Source organism: Rousettus aegyptiacus, unplaced genomic scaffold (genome assembly GCF_014176215.1).
Source record: "Rousettus aegyptiacus isolate mRouAeg1 unplaced genomic scaffold, mRouAeg1.p scaffold_m13_p_3, whole genome shotgun sequence".
Taxonomy (NCBI): Eukaryota; Metazoa; Chordata; class Mammalia; order Chiroptera; family Pteropodidae; genus Rousettus; species Rousettus aegyptiacus.
The window spans coordinates 96522955-96544573 of NW_023416306.1; the positions used below are offsets into that span (position 1 = coordinate 96522955).

Genomic DNA, 21619 nt, shown 5'->3' on the forward strand with positions numbered 1-21619 from the left:
CTACAAGAGACTCGCTTTAGATCCAAAGACACAAATAGGTTGAAAGTGAAAGCATGCAAAAATACATTCCATGCAAATAGTAACCAAAAGATAGCAGAGATGGCTATAAAATATCAGAAAAAAAATAGACTTTGAATCAAAAAACAATTGCAAGTGTCAACGAAGGACATTAGATATTTATAAATGGTTGAATGAAGAGGATAAAACAATTATAAACAGTTATGCACCTAATAACACAGACCAGAAAACTATATGAAGCAAAAACTGAAAGAAATTTAAAGGGAAAATAGATAGTTCCACAGTGGTAGTTGGAGACTTCAATACCCCACTCTCAATAATGGATAGAACAAACAGAAGTAAGGTGAGAATTTGAACACAGTAAACTGAATAGATCTAACTGACATATGCAGAACAACTCTACCGAGCAAAAACAATACATTCTTCTCAAGTGTACATGGGACATTCTCCAAGAATAAACCATATGTTATGCCACAGATTAAATCTCAATGGATTTTAAAAGATAGATTTATAAAAACACATCTCCAACTACAAGATAAAGTTAGAAATAATAGAAGGAAAACTGGAAAATTAATAAATTTGTAGAAATTAAACAACACACTCTTAAGTAACCAATGAATCAAAAAGAAATCATAAGAGACATTTAAAAATACTTAAAAACTAATGAAAGCAGAAATACAACATACAAAAATTTATAGGATGCAGCAAAAGCGGTATTAAGAGGGAAACTTAAAACTATAAACATTTACATTAAAAAATAAGAAAGATCTCAAATCAACAACCTCACTTTACAACTTAAACTAGAAAAAGAAGAAACAAAATCAAAGCTAGCAGGAAGGAAATAATAAAGATTAGAGCAAAGATAAATGTAATAGAGGATAGAAAAACAATAAAAAAAAAAATCAATGAAACCAAAAGCCAGTTCTTTGAAAACATGAACCTTATGCTAGATTGCCTAGGAAAAGATAAAGAAAACACAAATTACTAAAATAAATGAAAGTGGGGACATTACTAAGAAAAAAAAAGGATTATATGAGTACAATTGTATGCCAAAAAATTAGATAAACTAGATGAAATGTACAAATTCCCAGAAACACAAAACCAAGTTTAAATCATAAAAAATAGAAAATCTGAATAGACCTATAGCTAGTAAGGAGATTGAATTAGTAATTAAAAACCTCCCAACAAATAAAAGCCCTAATGGCTCAGTGGTGAATTCTACCAAAGATTTCAAAAGAAACTAATACCAACAATCCTACTCAAACTTTCAGAAAATTGGAGAGGGAATACTTCCAAACTCATTCTATGAGACCAGCATTACTCTGATACCAAGTCCAGACAAAAGACACCACGAGAAAACTACAGACCAATATTTCTTATGAACACTAATGCAAAAATCAACAAAATACTAACAAATTTAATTCAGCAGCCTATTAAAGGATTATACATTATGACCAAGTAGGCTCTGTTCTTGGAATGCAAGGAAGGTTCAACAAATGAAAATCATTTAATATGCCATGAACAGTAAAAATCCTTTATGATCATTTCAATTGATACAGAAAAAGCATTTGACAAATTCAACACCCTTTCATAATAAAAATCATTTAACAAACTAGGAATAGAAGGAAACTAACTCAATATAATAAGAACCATATATGAAAAATCCAGAGCATGTTATTCTCAATGATGAAAGCCTGAAAGATTTTCCTCTAAGGAACAAGGCAATGATGACTGCTATCGTCACTTCTATTCAACATAGTACTAGAAGCCCTAGCCAGAACAGGTAAATAAATGGCATCCATATTTGAAAGGAAAAAGAATTATTTCTGTTCCCAGATAATATGATCTTATACATAGAAAACCTAAAAAATTCCATGCAAAAACCCTTAGAATAAATGAATTCAGCAAAGTAGCAGAATACAAAGTCAATGCAGAAAGATCGTTTCATTTCTATATGCTGATAATAAACAAACTGGACATGTTGTGGAAAAATATCCCAAAAACTCCAAAACTCGATTCAATGAAAAACCAAGCAGTAACTTGGAGAGAAGAATTCAAATTTACTTCGTATGGTCCCAGACGAGCTAGTGTTCTGAAGATCTGGACAGTGGGCTCAGTTGAAATATTGCTTAGATACTAGAATTTTACACAAGCTAATTGGTCAGTTTGAACTCAAACAGATGATGGGGGTTGCTATGGAAACTACAACTAGTAACATTGGTAAAGGCAGGAGTCCTCCGGGATTGCGGACAGATACAAATTGCTACAGAAAGAGAGCTGCTAGGGTACAAATAGTTACATTAGTGGAGCTAAGGCACAAACAGTTACATTTGCAAGTCCAGCAAAGTGCAAGAGAGCTTTTGCTGAAGCTCTTTGCATGCAGTAAGCTTATTTGCAGAAAGCAAGCATATTTACAGAAGCTGATTAGTTTTAATGAAATTCCCCAAATTTCCTCTTCAAATGGAAATTTTAAAAACTGTCTTACAATTGCCTCAGAAAGAATACTTAGGAATTAACTTTCCTAAGGGGGTAAAAGACTTATAGAATGAAAAAACAACACTGCTGAAAGAAATTAAAGAAGCCATGTATAAATGGTAACACATCCCATGTTCACAGATTAGAAGACTTAATATTTTTAAATGCCCACACTACCCAAAATGATATATAGATTCAATGCAATCCCTATTAAAATTCCAATGACATTTTTTGCAGAAATAGAAAATAACATTCTAAAATTCATATACCCCAAGGGACCCAGAATAGCCAAAATGATATTTATAAAGAACAAAGTTGAAGGTCTCATACTTCCTGATTTTAGTACTACAAAGTTACAGTAATCAAAACAGTATAGCACTGACATAAAAATAGACATAGACCTATGGAATAGAATAGAGATCCTGAAAATAAACTCACATACTGATGATTGTCAACTGATTTTCTACAAAGGTGTGAAGACCATTCAACAGGAGAAAGGACAGTCTTTTCAACAACTGGCACTGGGAAAACTGCATATCCACATACAAAAGAATGAAGTTGGACTCTTACCTAAAACCATATACAAAAATTAAGTCAAAATAGATCACAGACCTGAATATGAGACCTACAGTAGAAGAAAACAGAGCAAAAGCTACACGATATTGATTTAGCAATGATTTTTTGGCTATGACACCAAAAGCACTGGCAAAAAAAGAAAAACTAGACAAGTTGGAGTGAATGAAAATTAAAAACTTCTACATCAAAGGACACCTCCAACAGTCTTTCTCGAGTTGCCACACTTTCCTGCTTCAACAGTGCCTGGAGGAAAGAGGCACTAATCCCCCAGCCCTGCTGGCCACACAGAGCCAGCCCTCTGTCACCCCTCACAGACCACCTAAAGCCCCTACTGCTGCTCCTGCACTGGGCGGCTACTGCCACCTCTCTCTAACCACCACTATGACTACTGTGCCCCCCTCATGCATGGGTTGACCAGAACTACCACAAGGACTCAGAAGCCACCATCACCCAGCAGATCAAATTGAAGCATACAACTCCTGAGTCTACCTGTCCATGTCTTATGACTTTAACTGCAATGATGTGACATTGAAGAACTTCGCCAAATATTTTCTTCACAAATCTCAAGAGGAGAGAGAACTTGCTAAGAAATTGATGAAGTTGCAGAAATGAGGTGACTGAGTCTTCCTTCGGAACATTAAGAAACCAGATTGTGAGGACTGGGAGAACAGGCTGAATGCATTACACTTGCAAAGCATGAATCAGTCACTACTGGAACTGCACAAACTGGCCACTGACAAAAACAACATATACTTGTGTGACTTCATTAAGACTCATTACCTGAATGAGCAGGTGAAGTACATCAAAGAATTGAGTGAGGGACTTCAAAACCAACTCGTACAGGATGGGGGCTGGAAAACTTGGCATGCCAGGGTATCTCTTTGACAAACACACCCACAGAGCCAATGGAAATGACTTCCCATAGCCACAGGCATGACTCCCCTGGTCGCCAAGCCAGTGCAAGCATGTTGAAGCTACCTTTACCTTTTCTAAAGATTTTACCAAAATATCTACTTAAATCCTTTCATTTGTACCATTCCTTCAAATAGAGAAATTGGTAACCGACACCCCCAAAAAAGACACTTTGAACAGAGTGAAAAGACAACCTATGCAAATCACATATCTGGTAAGGGATTAATATGCAGAATATATACAGAATGCCCAAAACTAAACAAAAAACAAATAACTTGCTTCAAAAATGGGCAAAAGACTTGAGTAGCTATTTCTTCAAAGACGATATTCGAATGGCCAATAGGCACCTGAAAAAAATGCTCGACATCACGAATCATTAGGGAAATGTAAATCAAAACCACAATAAGATATCACTTCATATCTTGCTACTATCAGAAAATCCTAAATAACGAATGTTGGTGAGGATGTAGAGAAATTGGAACCCTTGTCCACTGCTGGTGTAAATGTATAATGACACAGTCACTGTGGAAAATGGTATCATGGTTCCTCGAAAAATTAAATATAGATTTAATATGTGATCCAGTAATTCCACTTCTGTGAATATACCCAAAAGAATTGTAAAGAGGGTCTCAAAGATATATCTGTATGATTCCATTTATATTAAATGGGGGCTGGGGACAGGGGGAAATGGGGAGTTATTATTTAATGAGTACAGAGTTTGTTTTGCAAGACAAAAAGAGTTCTGGAGATGGATGGTGGTGATGGTTGCTCAACTATAAGAATGTAATTAATACCATTAAACTGTGTACTTAAACATGGTTAAGACAGCAATTTTTATATTATATGTATTTATAAATACAATTTTTAAAAAAATCAGGGCTACTTTAGGCCCAATCCAGAATGCAGATACGTGACCTCAAGTTTCTACGTAGTTAAATTAAGCAACAAATCTAACTTGCCATCTCTCTACTACCTTTCACATTCCAGGGACATATATTTTACAGTCAAGGTTCCCTATGCATTCAACAGGTGAGAGAGAATTATACTTTATCTAGCCAAACTATCTCAAGCATGATTTTAGAATTAAAGCAACGCCATGACGGCAAAGCCTCACACAATTTACATCCCAAGCATTCTTTCTCAGGAGACTCCTATAGGACGAAAGTCAGTCCTTAACTGCTGGTATAGGGGATTGTGTATTTTTCTCTAATCTCTCCACAGAACTGGTTACAGACTGCCTGAAGAAGGGATCCATTTTATATTTCTATTACCCAACAGGATTTTGAGACTGTGTTCATACCATAGTAGAGATTCCATAAATGTTATTTCTTCTAGGGGTATTACAAAGAGTGAATCTGCCATCAGCCGAGACTAGAGGAGGAGGGAAGTCACCTGGGCCATGGGGCGTTTTCAGGCTCATTTCTGTAACCATTCACGGAGCGGCACTCCATTACCTGATCCCATCGAGTCCATCCTACTTTACCTCTAGCTTTTGCCAACATATGCCCTCCCGGCTATAATCTACTTGGCTGCTTCTTCCAGAAACGATAAATATGAATACTCTCCGCTAATTACGTTCAACCAGAGAATTACAAATTCGAGCAGTTTCTCTTGCTTGTCAAGAAACTGCTTGGGTTAGGAAAACATAGCTGTGCCCCACATCCAAGGAAAGATAGTCTCTGCAATTCTACTACGTCCAGCAGGTGGCAGTGACACTGTACAAACCTGTTCCAGTTTGATCTATGTTTATTGAAAGAATCCATCTCCCTTGCCACTGAGCTTACATTTTTAGTGTAACTTGATGGGCCTTGTCTGTAATTTAACAATATTGGAATCAAATTCTGATACCTAATTACACAGAATAGATTTCAATTAGCACTCACTATAATTTGATTATAAGGCTTTAGCCATTCAAATGGCTAATAAGGAGACATTTAGATAATTGTGGCTGTCTGGAGTTATTACATTTGCTACCATTTTCACAGAGTGATTCATGTAAAGACTGGACAGTAAAACGTGTTTTTGTTGGTAGAGACAATGAATGATGGCTTGCTGCAGGGCGGGGGGCACTATTAAGTATTTCGCTTTTGTAGTCTGGCATTTGGGATTGTTTTTCTTTCAGAGGGAAATAGGAGTGTAACATGCTTGCCGTTTAGCTATTTTCCAAAAAGATGTTTTTGAGTCTCCATCCACAATATTGTTTCACTTGGCAGAAGAAAAGAGGAATTAGCCAAGTTTCCTTTTCCTCTCTTTTAACTGGACTGCATTACATTCTAACTGAACAGATTACTCGCATCAAAACTTACCTCTTGCACAAAGGCTCTCCTGAGTACATGGAATTGGGGTCTCCTTTCTCACCTAATACTCTTCCCAGGTGCAAACACCAGAGGTGTGTTACCCAAGTTGCTAAACCACTTGGTAAGGCTATTGAGACATGCTTTAAGCATAAAATGAATAGTCGGACTAAATGACCTTAAAGGTCACTTCAGCCCCTACCATCTAAGATTCTAGAGATCAAGAAAAAATTGTCCCTGCCCCAAAAAGCCCTCAGATCTTAGGATCAGGGCCAGTTGCCCAGGGTCTTGGAGCAGCCCTTATGCAGTGTACTTGTCTGGATGGGACAGAGGGCCTGTTCCAGGTAGTGGGGAAACTTCACCTACAGAAAGTCATCTTCTACTCTGCGTGAGTCACTAAGAGCCAATTCGAGTCTGGAAAGAAAAGTCCTGAATGAAAACTCATGAGTTTTTATATCTACTACTTTGTAATTTTTACCCACAGATAACTTGATAACTTGCCAATATGGCTCAAAACTATATTCTGTTCAAGGAAACAAATGTAGCCTCTGAAGACTCAAAATCGAATTGTGAGGGAAGCTTAGAATTCTCTTTTGTTTTGCTAGAAAATATTTCCCATGTACCAATGTGAAAATATTAATCTTTATAAATATCCCTACCTTCTCAACACAATCTTAGAGCTCTACAACACAATCTTAGAGCTCAGAACTGCATCTTTTCAGTCCTGTGTTTTTGTACAGGACCTAATCCAGGGTCCACAGACAACAGTCAAGCACTTTACCGTGCCATACACTCAATTCCATGCCAGGTCATATTGTTTATGCGAGAATATAAGAAAATGCAAAACTTCCTTAGGACGATGATCCATCCAGTCTAGTAGTTTGCCTTTCACTGTGGCAACTATTACTTTAAAGATTTCTATATGTTTGAATATAAATTCAGTAATCTTCCAGAAAGACAAAACATCCTATCCCATCTTTTAATGTGTTAATATCTTTTTCCCCCATTACAGGTGGTAATGGGTGGGCCAGAAAAGGTTTGACCATAAAAAGAATGTAGGCTGTCAAACTGAAGGTCTGAGCCACCGCCCAGCCCACCCCACGACTCATATAGGCGGGGTCAGTTTTTCCCAGAAGTGCAGACAATGTAATTCTGTTAAAAAAAAAAAAAAAAAGAAAGAAAAGAAAGAAAAATTGGCAGACATTGCCAGAGCAATTATCTCAGAATTCAGTGAAGAGGTCAGAATGGGGGATAGGGTAAATCACACATACACATAAAAGGTGGCCAAAGAAACACATTTCCTTGTATATCTGCCTCTCCAAACTGGTCTGGATTCAATTGTTTAGGGAAGTTAGCTGCTGAGCAAATTCATTAGCCACTTGGTGGAGGGAACTGCATTTTCTGAATGTTGTTAAAAAACAGTTCTTAAGATCCGAGCATTATCTGTTGTCTGACTTCATTTCCTAATACTCTTCCTCTGATTCACCCAACTTCACCCACCCTGACTCCCCGATGTTCCTCAAAGAGTGCTCCCACCTCAGGGCCTTTGCACTAACTGAACACCACTCTCACTCTTCTTCCTCTTCATGTCTAGAGAGCTCACTCTCTTCCTTCCTTCAGATCTTTTCTTCAGTATTACATTTCTATCTTTCTAGTCACCCTGACATTTCTATCCCTTTGCCCTGATTTATTTTTCTCCTTAGCACTCTAACATATATTTTCCTATTTATCTAGTATCTTTGTGTCTCATGCACAAGATAAGCTCTCTAAGGGCAGAGTTTTTTACTGTATCTCCAGTGCCTAGAAGAGTGTCTAGAACAATGCAAGTGTTCAAAACAGTTTTGAATGCATAAACTTCAATTCCTTATTCATACATTCCACAAGTACACTCCAATTTACATGAAGAATATATTGCTTCTAAGCAAATTAATATTATAAGAAGGGTTTCTTAGAGAATGATTAATCAAACTGGGAAACCTAGCTGCTTGCTAGAACCCTCAAGTACTTTTAAGTGTTAGAGATAAAGTGGTTCTCAAAGTGAGGTCCCTGGCCAGAAGCAATAGAGAATTTGGAATTCATAAGAAATACATCCTCAAGCCCCAAGCCAGACCTACTGGATTAAAATCTCTGGGTGTGAGGCTTAGCAAAGCATGTTTTAAAATCCCTCCAGGTAACTCTAGGACTCCTGGTCAAGACAGTGATAAATGCTCTTCCCGCGACATCAAAATTACAACTAAATTATAGAACAAACACTCTTAAGAACCACCTAAAGACTAGATGACTAGAAGTCCTATAACTAAGGATGTAAAGAAGCCACATCAAGACTGGTAGGAGGAGCAGAGAGGCTAAACAGACTGGTCCCACACCCACGTGTGGCAGTTAAGAATCAGGAGCAATATCTCATATGCAGAGGTTCCCCCTGAGGAGCAAGGGGTCCCAGCCCCACACCAGGCTCAACAGCCCAGCGCTCAAGTGCTGAAGAGTCCCCATAACATTTTCCCCATGAAAATCAGCAGAGATACTGTCTAGGTGAGATGGAGGGCTGCCATAGACCTGGGCATCCTCTTAAAGGGCTTATGCACAAACTACTCACAAAGGCTCATCCTAAGCTCCAGAGGAGGGACAGCAGCTCAAAAAGCACCAGGGACATATAGGGAGGAACTGGATTGTCTGGCTTTAGGGCAAGGGCTGAAGGGGCAGCTCTCTCTGGTGCTGGCAGACATCATTATTCCCTTACTGAGCCCACCCCCAACACAGCCTGCAGGCACAGGCAGACACCAAATCTGAGTCTCCATCAACCTAACACTGCTCCCACCCGACTCTGCTGATTCCCGAAGACCACGCCCCACCTAACTCAGGCACCAGGCTAGAAGGAACATTTTTCAGAGGCGAATCCACACAAGTTGTCCGCCTGGACCAGCCCTGAGAACTTTTCTAAAATCTCTCAAAGGTCCACAAACCCCAAACAAGCAGCAGCTGGCCTCAGCATTCCCTGAACCTCTTGCTAAGTAGCCCCAAGCCCAGCACTAGTGGCAGCTGGCCTTGGTTCATAGCATAACCTCTCCCAGGTGCCTCCAAGCCCAGCACAAGCAGCTACTAACCACAGGTCACTTTGTAGCTCCTACCGGGTGACCCTAGGCTGAATGCAGGCAGCAGCTGACCTTGGCCTCCACCAGAGCCCCTCCCCAGAGGCTGCAGAAGCAATATATCTGGTGGCGAGCTTCAGACCACACCAGAGCACCATCCATTAAGCACTACAAATGACACACCCAAAAGGAGGACTCGGCAGGCACCAGAAACCCACTAAAGCCAATCCACCCTCGCGCAACAGATTGTCTACTGTTGTCATGACCAGTCCTGACAGCCAGTCAGCCTGGAAGTCAATCCCACCCACTGGTGTGCCAACAATAATCAAGGTTCAACTACAACAGTAGAGCATCCAACCCAGGTGAACAGGGAGACTGCATCTCTGGACCCCACAGGACGCCTACTACATAAAGCCACTCTGCCAAGATAGGGAGACATAGCATATCTACCTAATACACAGAAACAAACACAGGGAGGCAGCCAAAATGAGGAGATAAAAAAAAATTCCCAAATGAAAGAACAGGACAAAACACCAGGAAAAGAACTAAACAAAATAGAGACGAGCAATCAACCAGATAGAGTTCAAAACACTGGTTATAAGGATGCTCAGTGAACTTAGGGGAAAAATAGATGAACTCAGTGAGAATGATAGAAATCATAAAAGAACCAGTCAGTAATGAAGAATACAATAACTGAAATGAATACTTTAGAGGAAAGTAAAAAAAAAAAAAAAAGAACAACAAAACAAAATAATACATTAGAACGAATCGACAGCACATTAGATGAAGCAGAGGCTGAAATAAGCAATTTGGCAGACACGCAACTGGAGCAGCCAAAAGGTTTAAGAATTTTTAAAATGAGGATAGTTTAGGAACCCCTGGGATAAGATCAAGTGTACCAACATTCATACATAGGGGTACCAGAAGGAGAAGAGAGAGCAAGGAATTGAAAACCTATTTGAAGAAAAATGACTGAAAACTTCCTTAACCTAGCAAAGAAAATAGACAAACAAGGCTAGGAATCACAGAGTCCTAAACAAGATGAACTTGAAAGGGCCCACACCAACATACACCATAATTCAAATGCCAAAAGTTACAAACAAAGAGAGCCTTTTAAAAGCATCAAGAGAAAGCAGTTTCTTACCAGGGAGCTCTCATGGCTGTCAGCTGATTTCTCAACAGAAATCTTGTAGGCCAGAAGGGGTTGGCATGAAATATTCAAAATGATGAAAAGCAAGGATCTAAAATCAAGATTACTTTACCCAGCAAGGCTATCACTAAGTCTCGAAGGACAGATAAAGAGCTTCCCAGACAAGAAAAAACTGAAGTTCACCACTACCAAACCAGTATTACGAGAAATGTCAAAGTGACTTATTTAAGAAGAAAAAAATAAAAAATATGAATAAGAAAATTTCACAAAGAAGAAAGATTCTCACTAACAAAGTCAAACACATAATGAAAGCAGTGGATCAACCAACACTAAAGCTAATACAAAGGATAAAAGGCAAAAGTAGGAAGATCATATGTAATTACAGCAGTAAAGGATATACACAAACATAGACGCGAAGTAAAAAATAATGACAAAAACATATGTGGAGGGAGTGAATAAAAATGGTAGTAATTTTAGAATGTGTTTGGACTTAAGTGACTATCAACATAAATAGACTGTTATAAACATGGCTTGTTATATATGAAGCATGTGGTAACCACAAACCAAAAATCTACATGAGAGATACAAGAAGAAAAAGGAAACTAAACACAATACTATATAGAAAGTCATTAACATACAGAAGAGAGAAAAAGAAAGGAACAGAGAAGCGAAAAAAATAATAATCAGTAAATAATAAAATGTCAATAACTACATACCTATCAATAATGATTTTAAGTGTAAATGCTTTAAATGCGCCAATCAAAAGATGAATGGATAAATAGGTGGTACATATATATACGATGGACGATTATTCAGCCATAAAAGAGAATGAAATCTTAACCTTTTGTGGCAAAATGCATGGACATAGAGGGTATTATGCTAAGCGAGATAATTCAGACCATGTGACTTCTCTTATATGTGGAATCTATAAAATGAAAAGCACAAACAAAACAGAAACAAATTCATAGATAACAAACTGATGGTTGCCAGATGGGAGGGGGGTCGGGGACTAGGTACAAAAGGGGAAGGGATTAAGAAGTACAAAATGGAAAGGTGGAGGAGTGAGAGACATCCACAGAAAGAAATCTAAAAAGAACAAAATGGCAGTTACGAAATGGTCATGGGCATGCAAAGTACAGCATAAGGAATATAGTCAACGATATTGCAATAACTATGTATGGTGTCAGATGGGTACTAGACTTATCAGGGTGATCACTTTGTAAGTTATATAAATATCTAACTACTATACTGTACAGCTGAAACTAATTTAACATTAAATGTCAACTGTAATTGAAATTTTTTTTAATTTTAATTAAAATTTAATAAGCCCTCCAGGTGACTCTAACACTAACTGAAGTTTGAGAACGCGCCACTGATAGAGGGAAGAACAGTGGGCTATTTATCTAGAGATCTGGATTTAGTGCTGATCTTTTTAACCGTGTGACCTTGGACACATCTCTTAACTTCATCTTCCTCCATCTGAACTTACAAAGTGAAAGAGATGCTAAATTTTTATCATGTGCTTTTAATGCACTAACGGTAAATCTTTCAATCACAGCCCTTAAGAAACCTTTTCCTTAGCCTTGTAATTGTATATTTGCAAGTAATTAAACATCACATCCTAAGTAAAACTTTCTTTCAGCTTGGCCTTTTTCTTCTAGAGTTAGCCTGAATTAGTGAGCAATTCACTCAGACACACACTCTTGCCACACTTGACACTTTTACAATGACCATCTTCTGGAACCTCTCACCTTTTTCAGCTTCTGGGGCAGCCCTCTTTTCTGGTTTCCCTTCCATCTCTTGGATATTCTCAGTTTCCTTTGTTGATTTCTTAGCCTCAGCTCATTCTTTGCATGCCGATGTTCCCGTCTTCATTCTTGGAACTCTACATATAATTCCTAGGTGGTGTCCACACCCTGACTTTAGCTACTTCTCCAGTAAGCTGATGACTTCCAAGTATTTCATTCTCTTAAAACTCCTCACATTAAATCACCTGTTACATATCCATCAGGCCCCTAAAATTAAGATGTCTAAGACAAAACTCATCTTTTTTCCCCCAACCCACTCTTCCTCTTATTTTCCCACTACGTAACCCAAGTCAGAAACTGAGAGTTCCCAGATGCTTCTCTCTCCATCCAATTAGTCTCTGAGACCTGCAAATCCTTGTTCTGAGATCCTTCTTTACCCATCTCTCCTTCACCCTTCAGTCACCGCTTTTCACTGGTCACCAGCTTCATGCCTAACCCACTCCAGTCTATTTGCCATACTGTCATCCAAAACACACACACTGATGACAGCTGCCATGTAAAGTACCTCGGCGGCTCTCTGGCTTTCAGAACGCTGTTCCAACTTCTCTGCTCAGTCACACAGCCATGCACCAACTCCCTCCTAACGCTCTCATCTCCCTCCACCCTACACCAAGCCATGTGCAACTGCTTGTTTCATACTTCTGTACTGTACCACAGACTTGACCTTCACTTGTCCTGTCCTTTCCCCTTTTCTGACTCCTTGGCCTTTAAAAGTTGTCCTTGACCAACCCTCCCCGTCTGACTGAGTTTCCCCTGTTCCATGTTCCCTGAGCACTTTGTTCTTACCGCAACCATAGCCTTTATTACTCCTTACTAGAATCACTCATTTGTCTAATTTTCTCCCCACCGGCCTATAAGCTCCTTGAGAACAGGCCCATTTTATTTTCTGGCTCAAAACAAATGCTTAAAAACTGCTTGACAAATTAACGTTTATTTTTTCTTTATGTATACTTTTCTCTTTTAAAGATCACTTTTTTCATATTTGCCATGTGTGTCAATATCTCACCTTTCCTTTATCTTATCCAGTCCTTTGACTAAACACAGCTAGCTACAGGAGTTTAGAGACAGACATCTGTGCTTGATCCTGGAGCAGGAACTAAGAAAAATGCATTGACCCAGGGGGAAAGCCTCTGATCACAGGACTGGGGGTGGGAAGACACGAGATCCTGTCTGTAGGAGTTATGACATTTTGAAAACACCAAATTCATTGTCACCTTGAGCTTTCTCTGTGGGGCAAAAGGGGTGACAAAGGTTGGGGCTTTTGTCCTCTCTTGTGGGCAGATTTCCCCTATTGAGTTTTCCTTTTGTGGTGCCTGTGGCCACGAAAAGGCTGCCCCAGGAACCCCCACCTATTTTTAGCCTCATTTTGACACTCTTCAGACAGCAACCCTCCCATGCACATCTATGTTAATTTTCAATCCTGCTGTTGCCAATATGAATCACCTAGGGTTGGCCTGACAAATCACTAGACCTGAAATGAGAATACAACTTGAAGTAAGAAGGCAAAGTCTTCGACAGCGGAAAGTTGCCAAGATGCCCTGACATCTAATATGTCTAATAGGTTTCTGTGCTACTTTTATAAAAACTATTTAACGTATGTTCACATACAATGTTATTTGAATAAAGTTCTCTGTGATCAGGGTCCAAGATGTGGATGATAAACTCCTCTCCAGGATTTCCTCTTTAAGAGGAACTTATCTGAGAAATAAATTGTTCTAGATGTTGCCTCAGTCAGATGGACTACAAACTGTATATCATTCTTGGCACACCAATGACTTTTCATTTTAAATACTGACTAGGTGAGTTTGTGTGTGCTTTGTTAAGCTAGGTCATACTCTTGAGGGATGATATTTTGTGTTGGAAGTGCTGCTGCTCCTGAAAGTCATCAAAAATCACCCCGAAAGGGCAGCTGCTGGGTCATAACAGCTGTGCCTCTGCCAGGTCCAGCAAGTCACGTGTCCATGGGCTTCAGCCTTGCAGTCCACTGGTGGGAGTTCTGATGATCCATTGCCCTGCTGGGCAACCCCTTAACCGAATAGACCAATTCAGCCTCCTTCTCCTCATCCTATGTCCCCACAGGAGTTTTGACACGGGGGATAGTCTAGGCAAATGTTCATCTAATGTCTCTAAACTATAGCTTCTGCCCCAATTTCCTTTTAACCTCTCATCCCGGGAAGCTGAACTAAGTCACAGGCAAGCCTCCAAGGACCTCAATTATTTCACACTGAGGTTTTCAGAAAAGCAGAGTCTTCCCACTTAAACCGGGTCCCACACTAGATGTTAAAGGAAAGAAGAGAAGGAGGCACCATGTAGGTCTATCTAAAATCTCTTCGCGCCTCGCAAGCGCTCCAATCCCCCTGGTGGGTTGGGTTCTATGGTGGCTCTGCTTACTCCTAATAGCCTGTATTCCACAATAGCTCCTTCCTTTGAAAATGGGAACAACAGCTCACTCCAAGTCAGAAGCTGGACCAGATGAGCTCGACAGAAAAAAAGCAGATTAGATGAAGAGTGAGGTACTAACAGAGAAGAGTCAAAGAACAATTATGTCAGGTCTAAAGAGGATACTTACAACTTAAACAGTGGACTAGATGAGGGGGACAAAGAAACCCATGTTCCCCCGCCCAACAGTTCCCACTCCGCCCCATATCCTTAATGCCTAACTAGAGTCAAAAGGGAACACGAACAATAACTAAGCAGTACAAGGCAATGTGTGACCACAGGCTCGATGTCCCAAGACAGACCGTTAGACTTAGATTCAGAGGAGGGCGGCACGCTCCAGTGAGAGGAAGACAGAGAAGGATTCTTGGAAAGTGGAAGGGTTGGGAGGCTGGCAAGGAAGTGGGAGGAAGTTGGTCCTCGGACAGGGAGGACATATCCCAGTGAAGACCAGAGCAGCTGGGGCAGAGTGTTGCTGGGGAGATACGCAGAGTAGGAGTGGCCAAGCTGGGAGAGGTCTAACTCTGAAGGGCTTTAAATGCTGCCAGAGGAATTCAGACTCTGTCCTGCAGGCCCTGAGGTCTTGTCACCGAAAAATAACATGGTGAAAATGTGTGTTAGAAACAGTAATGAAAGGAGATGTAATTGGATAATTGTAATCCTTTTTATACTACTTGAATTTTTATACTATTTTTTAACCACGTGCAAATATTTCGATTTAAAAATGAATTTTTAACACTATAGATAATATGACATAATGTGTGCCAATACCTTTGAAAAATTTTTAAATAGGAACAGTCAAACAATATTTTAGAGTATGGAGAAGAACAGTGGGAGGGCAGCATAGGGTGATGGGTTTGAATGCTGGCTCCTGAGTGACTTCTGAGCCTCAAATTCCTTGAAAAGAGATAATGATAGCACCTAAGTAAATGGTTGTGAAGATTAAATAGGATAAAGCATATCAAGTGCCAAGTATTCAAAAAACATAAATAACAAATTGAGAGGCTACTATGGTAAAACAGGGCCTTTGTGAAGGTGGGGGATGGTAGACATGGAAAGGGGATGGGCTGGAGTCATTTCAAAAGCAGACTGAACTGATCAGCTATGGGGATTTTAGGAGAGGGATCGCTCACAGTTTTCCCCTGGGGCTGTGATAAATGATGCACTATAGTCACATCTAAATATCTACTCTCCTTGCACACTCTCAACCCAACTTTCCTAAAATCCCCTCTTTAAGAGAACATGATTCCTCGAAAAACAGTTATTCCACAGACAGCCTGAAGATGTCGCTACAGACAGTACATCCATACTGTGCTCATCCTGGTGTCGACTCTGATTTTTGTGAAGGGAAACTTCCACTGTTGCTCCTTACCTAACTCTCCGTACTCCAGGTCCTGCGCTGAATGCAGCCTCTTCTTTCTCCTGTGAATCTTTATCTTTCCCTCTACCGTCCTGCTCTGATGCTCTGGCATCCTGGGGGCGGATCTGAGCCCTTCGAGGCACAGAGCCAAGGCTGACTAGATTGTATTTGTGCTTCCCTGCTCTTACCATGTTCATACGGATTACTTACCAACACCCATACCCGTGCTGTCACCCCAGCCGCATTCCCCCTAGCCTCTTGAGTTTCCATCAGTGAATGCAGGTGGCACCCCTCTGCCTTTTCTCCCACACCCTTTAACTTCTCTTCTAAATTGGCCCAAGTTGTAAACATTAGCATTTAAAGCCTTGGTGATGCATTAATCTACCTCACTTTCTGAAAATATAAATGTTCTTGGTAAAATAATCCCTAAACTGTAGCCTATAAACAGCCCAGATATAGGAAATGATGAGCGTTCCTGAGCCAAGCCGAGTGACTTATCCAGAGGGAGTATGTCACAGTCATAGGACTGGACTCTGACAGCTGAGACCTAGTAACAAAGGAAAAATGTTCCAGGCCGATTTCCCCCTTTCTCCTTTCTCATGGCTTCTGTTTGTGACCCTGCTTACTCGATTTGCTTCCATTATTTAAAAATCGACCAAAGACTATTTCATAATATTTTTATAGGTCTCCCCCATGCATAGCCTCAGACATTTCAATTCTTAATATGTCTCCAAGTAATCTGGGGCTCTACTCCAGATAACAGAGGCTCTGAAAAGAAGTTTGGGAAAGACATTATCTTAGTGATCACAAGAAAGGACTAAGGATCAAGGTTCCTAAAATCTTTACTCTATTTTTAATTGGAAGCAAATCTTTTAGCAGCTGTGATTGTTTGCTTTTGTCCTAAACCATTCCCCAGACCTTAGACCATAGAGGAAAAAAAAAGAAAAAATTCCACATCCTCATATAGTTTCTGGTGGTGGATTTTGCCTCTGACGCTGAAAAGGATCATGAGTCCCTCACCTGATTATGGTGCCCAAATAGGGACCTCCTGTCATTTACGTACCATATCCAGCTGAGTTCCAGGCTTCTGTGTGGAACTGCCCCAGTGCTAAGTCACCTTATACCCTGACTAAACGCAGAATGAATTTACACCCAAGACAAAAGAACACATATACTGACATGAAGAGGAAGCGATGTGCTGTTAAGCCTACACCCCTTCCTGATCCAACTACTCCTCCCCAAACACAACAGAGCATGAACAATCTACACACCTATAGGTACTACTTGGTTACTTCCAACGATCAGTGAAAAAGGAGAGCCAGGAATTTTAGCTAGGGGTTGACACGTGCAGGGGTGTCATGGGCAGGTCTCCTCCTTCCCTAGGGGCAGATTACCCAACAGGCATATGGTTGGGACACTGGCAGAACAGGAACACCCCAAAGAGATGTTTACTGAGAGAATTTTAATTAAAAGGAAAAAAGTCTTTGCGAGAAAAACCATAACTTAGTTGAACTTTTTATACTTATTTTACGGTATAGTGTTTAACAATTCTTTAGGGGAGGGGTAACATTTTTTTCAGGGCTTAGAGCGTCTGATTCCAACCCTGCCTGTCAGGGGCATACCAAACACATCCTGGATGGACATGCTCCACCCCCAGTCTCTGGTTACGGGGAGGAGCAGAGACCAAGGTAGCTGAAAGCAGGTCTCTTCCCCCAAAGCACCATGAAAACATATGTTGGCTGAAAAACAGGTTGTAATCCCAGGGCCTGTTGGCTTGATGTAGCCATAAGAAATGCATTTTATTTGGTTTTCACAAAACTTTTAAATTTGAAAATGTTCACATCAAATGTTCACATCAAAATTCACTTTCTAATTTTTTTCTTTAACAATGGAATTTTTTAAAAGTACTAAATTAAAAATGCTATTTGGCAAAAATTGTCTGAGCTGGGTATGAGGGACATGCTCTCTCAGGTCTGGACTGTGAACGATGCCACCATTCCCCCTTGGACTCACATGGCCAGCTTCACTCACCTGGGAAAGCTGTGCGGCCCTTATGGGTAGGTATTTTGAGTTCGATACCCTTTAAAGCTTTGATCCCCATTAAATAATTGCAGGATTAAAAGAAACACAGAAAGGCTTTGACAGTCTTATTTTCAGGTCACCATGAAAGAAAATCCTGACAGTTATTTTCCTATGGGGAAATTCAGAGCTCAGGAGCTCCAGGTTTTGAGGGGGATGGATGCAGGTGGCTGCTAACCACTACAGGAGGAATGAAAACTGAGCCAGGGATTGGAAGTAGAATATAAATTCTGATTGCAAGGCGGGGCTGCCCTTCAGCAGGGTGCCTACTCACTTGACCTTTAGGACTCTCATGGCTCCTCTCTCTTCCAGCCTGGCTGCATTGAGATGGGGAGCCTTTCTTGGGAGTTCAATTGGCTGGCACTAAAACAGCCTCAGTTTAATTGGCTGGGGCAACTGGCACAGGACATCCTGCCTGTGATGTTAAGAAAAGCCAAATATGTTGGACCTTTGGCTGAACTTATAGAAAAACTCCACACTGCTAGGCCACTGGGCACTTCAGGCATTAGGTTCAGTGCACACTGTGCATTTCCCACCCAAGAAAAACGGTGAAGTCCCACACTGGTGCTCCTTTTCCCACGGGGGATGCTCTAACCCACAATGAAGCCCTGGAGCATCACTGGCCACCCTGTCATTCCCTATGGTTGTACTGAGGTACTGACATACAAAGCAGCTTTGAGGTTAACCCATCTGTTCTTTTTCCTTTTGCATTAAAAAGAAAAAAGCCAAAGGACATTAAAAATTAGTTAGCTAAGGTTTAACATCTTTAAAGTGGTCAAGATTAGCTGAAATGTTTGACAGTTCAGTGGGGAGAACTCTAAGTAGGAACAATACAAAGGTCTTTCTAAACCAAAAATCAATTTTTGCTGTCTTCTTCTGGCCCTTCTGCTCATGTTTTCTGATTTCCAAGTATGTTCTGTGTTGCCCAAGTTGTAATGTTTGTTGATTTAAACCGTACAGAGCTATATATGATAGAGAGAAAACCTGTTCCATCACATTATTCAAAACTGTCTCCCAGGTAGCAGAAAAACAAAAGATACCTCCTTGGGGAATCCCCGCCATAAGAACAGGTCAAAGTCTCAGCACCTCCCAAAATTTCCAAAAGCATCCTGCCACATCAGAGAACTGGACCTGACACTTACCACTAGGTGTCACACTAAACAATCTGGAATAAAGATCACCAGGTCCTAAGGCCATCAGGAAAATAAAGTCATTACAAGAGGTATAAAGAAACACTCCTGAGATACTTTTCCTTATGCATGATTTTTTTTAATAACCATTTTAAACCTGCAGCCAAAAGTCCTCTTCTATGGCATCTTTTACAGTTCAACATTTCTGTACTTTCTAATAGACGTGAATATCCCCAGATAGGGAAACATCTACCCTCCTAACCATTTGGAGTAGAAAATACTTTGAGTATCTTCCAGATTATAGGGTATTCAGTCTCATTTTCAAAATGTGTTTTCAAAAGTGTCAATACAACAGCTTTGGCCAAATGATTGATATGTTGGGATAGAAATTAGATAAATGGTCATGGAGTACCTAGGTAAATTTTTCTGCATTTTGGTTTCTTTCCAGGAAAGTAGGAACAATACCTATCTTACAAGATTAGTTCTGAGAACAATGTGTTGCATAAAGTGTTGGAGTCTTTCCAAAAATTTATACTGTGAATTTCCAACAGACACAGTCACTCTTAAACAGAGCTTTACATGCATTTGTAGCCAAGTAACATGATTTTTAGGCTGGAAAAAAAAAAAAAAGAAGAACCTAAATAGCATTAAACTCAATCTTATTATTATGAAAGCAAGTATGCCACAGCAAAGTTAATTGATCCTTCCAATTAATATGCAGTTAGTTAGCAATAGACCCTGGAACTGAGATTTCCCATTTATAGTTGCTGTTCCACCTTGTGTCAAAACTTGTGTATTTGTATATCACACGCCTGCAGAGACAATGAAGTCTATCCCTAGGAAGTTTTCATTTTAGCATGTAATCACTGATCACTACTCTCCTGAAGGTTTTCTCAATTTCACTCCCCCACCCTCATTTTTTGTGTCACCTTAATTGACCCATATTTCCTACATTAAGATATTGGTGTGGGGAGGGGTTCAAGAGGAGAAAGGTTGGTAAGTAAAAGGCCAGTCAAGCTAAGGATGACTGCAACAATTGTCAGAAATCTCTGCAGAACTATAGAGGCCTCCTGAGGCTAAATCTGCAGAAGTTGCTTTGTTTTGCCTAGACCAATTCTAGAAGTAAATCAATTAACTTTGTGACTTGCTGGCTAGGGAAGGGGTTGCAGAGGAAAACAAATTCCATTTCTGTAGGAGAGACCAGAGGATGGTGAGCCTGGATTTCCTGCACACATTGCAGGGATAAGTCCACCTGCTGCCCTCCCCCAGGGCAGGAAAGCAAAGAACCAGGAGGGGCAGGATGGGGGCAATGGTAGGACTGCCTTGTGCCTCCTGCAGTATGCCCAGCAGTTACTTTCTCAGCCATCGCTGAAGGCCCAATCTTGGGCAGGGCATTACTTAACCCATTCTTCAGCCTCCTTCCTTCTCCAAAGACTTCTGGAAAGTCACCCAGCTCAAGTAGGCTCAAGATCCATTCTCTGCAGCAGCACGATGCCATTTAGGAAACACGACCTCAGTAATTATTGTCATTGCAAGGTATCTACAACCTCTAATGCAAAGATTAAAACTTTGCCCTACTTGAAAAAAGTCACGTTCACAGTCAGCATTTTCCTGCATACAGAAGCAGAGTGTTTACCCCTCCCCCAGTCACCAGAACTGTTAATTCCCAGGAAATTTGAGGGTCCTCCAACCATTCAGGTTTTTAACGCCAGAAGTTTCACAACTTCTATCTGAGGGAAGCCTGAGGGAGTGCTGCAAGTCCCTGCACTTGCAAACAGTCTGGTATGGATTCTTACAGAGAGGAGTTTGGGGAAACGAATCCCCACACCGGGCCATCATTTCCACTAGCGTTTTCAAAAGATCAAACAACGCAAAGGACCGGCAGGTTGGCAAACCCCAACGAGGAACCGCCCAGCAGCTCTGCGTCCTTGGGATCTCAGCAGCCAAAGACCCCAAATCCAAACGATCCTGGGAAACCCCAGAGAAAGAAGGTTTCTTGCAGAGGGACAGGATTACTGAGTGCAGACTGCAGGGAAGTACCAGGGGAGGGGGCCTCGGTGGGAGGACTTTCCAGCCACTCAGCGTTCATCAAAAAGTTCCCTGTACATGACCCCAGTGGCTCATCGCAGGGAGTTTCTCCTATGAACCCCGGCTCAGGGTTTATAGATTTCTTTTCCCCTAGCACAGGACGGCTGGTTCTCTTTTTCTGGTCTGACTGGCTTGGAAATTCCCCGGCCCTGACCCCGCCCCTGAGAAATCCCCTGCCACGGTTTATAGGGCGCCGCGGCGGCGCTG

The 21619-nt window shown here is 40.7% G+C and overlaps 1 pseudogene; it reads left to right on the top strand.

The window, feature by feature from the left end:
• The first annotated feature begins 3231 nt into the window (after nt 1–3231).
• On the top strand, nt 3232–3994 carry LOC107514430 (annotated as a pseudogene).
• Nucleotides 3995–21619: the final 17625 nt, after the last annotated feature.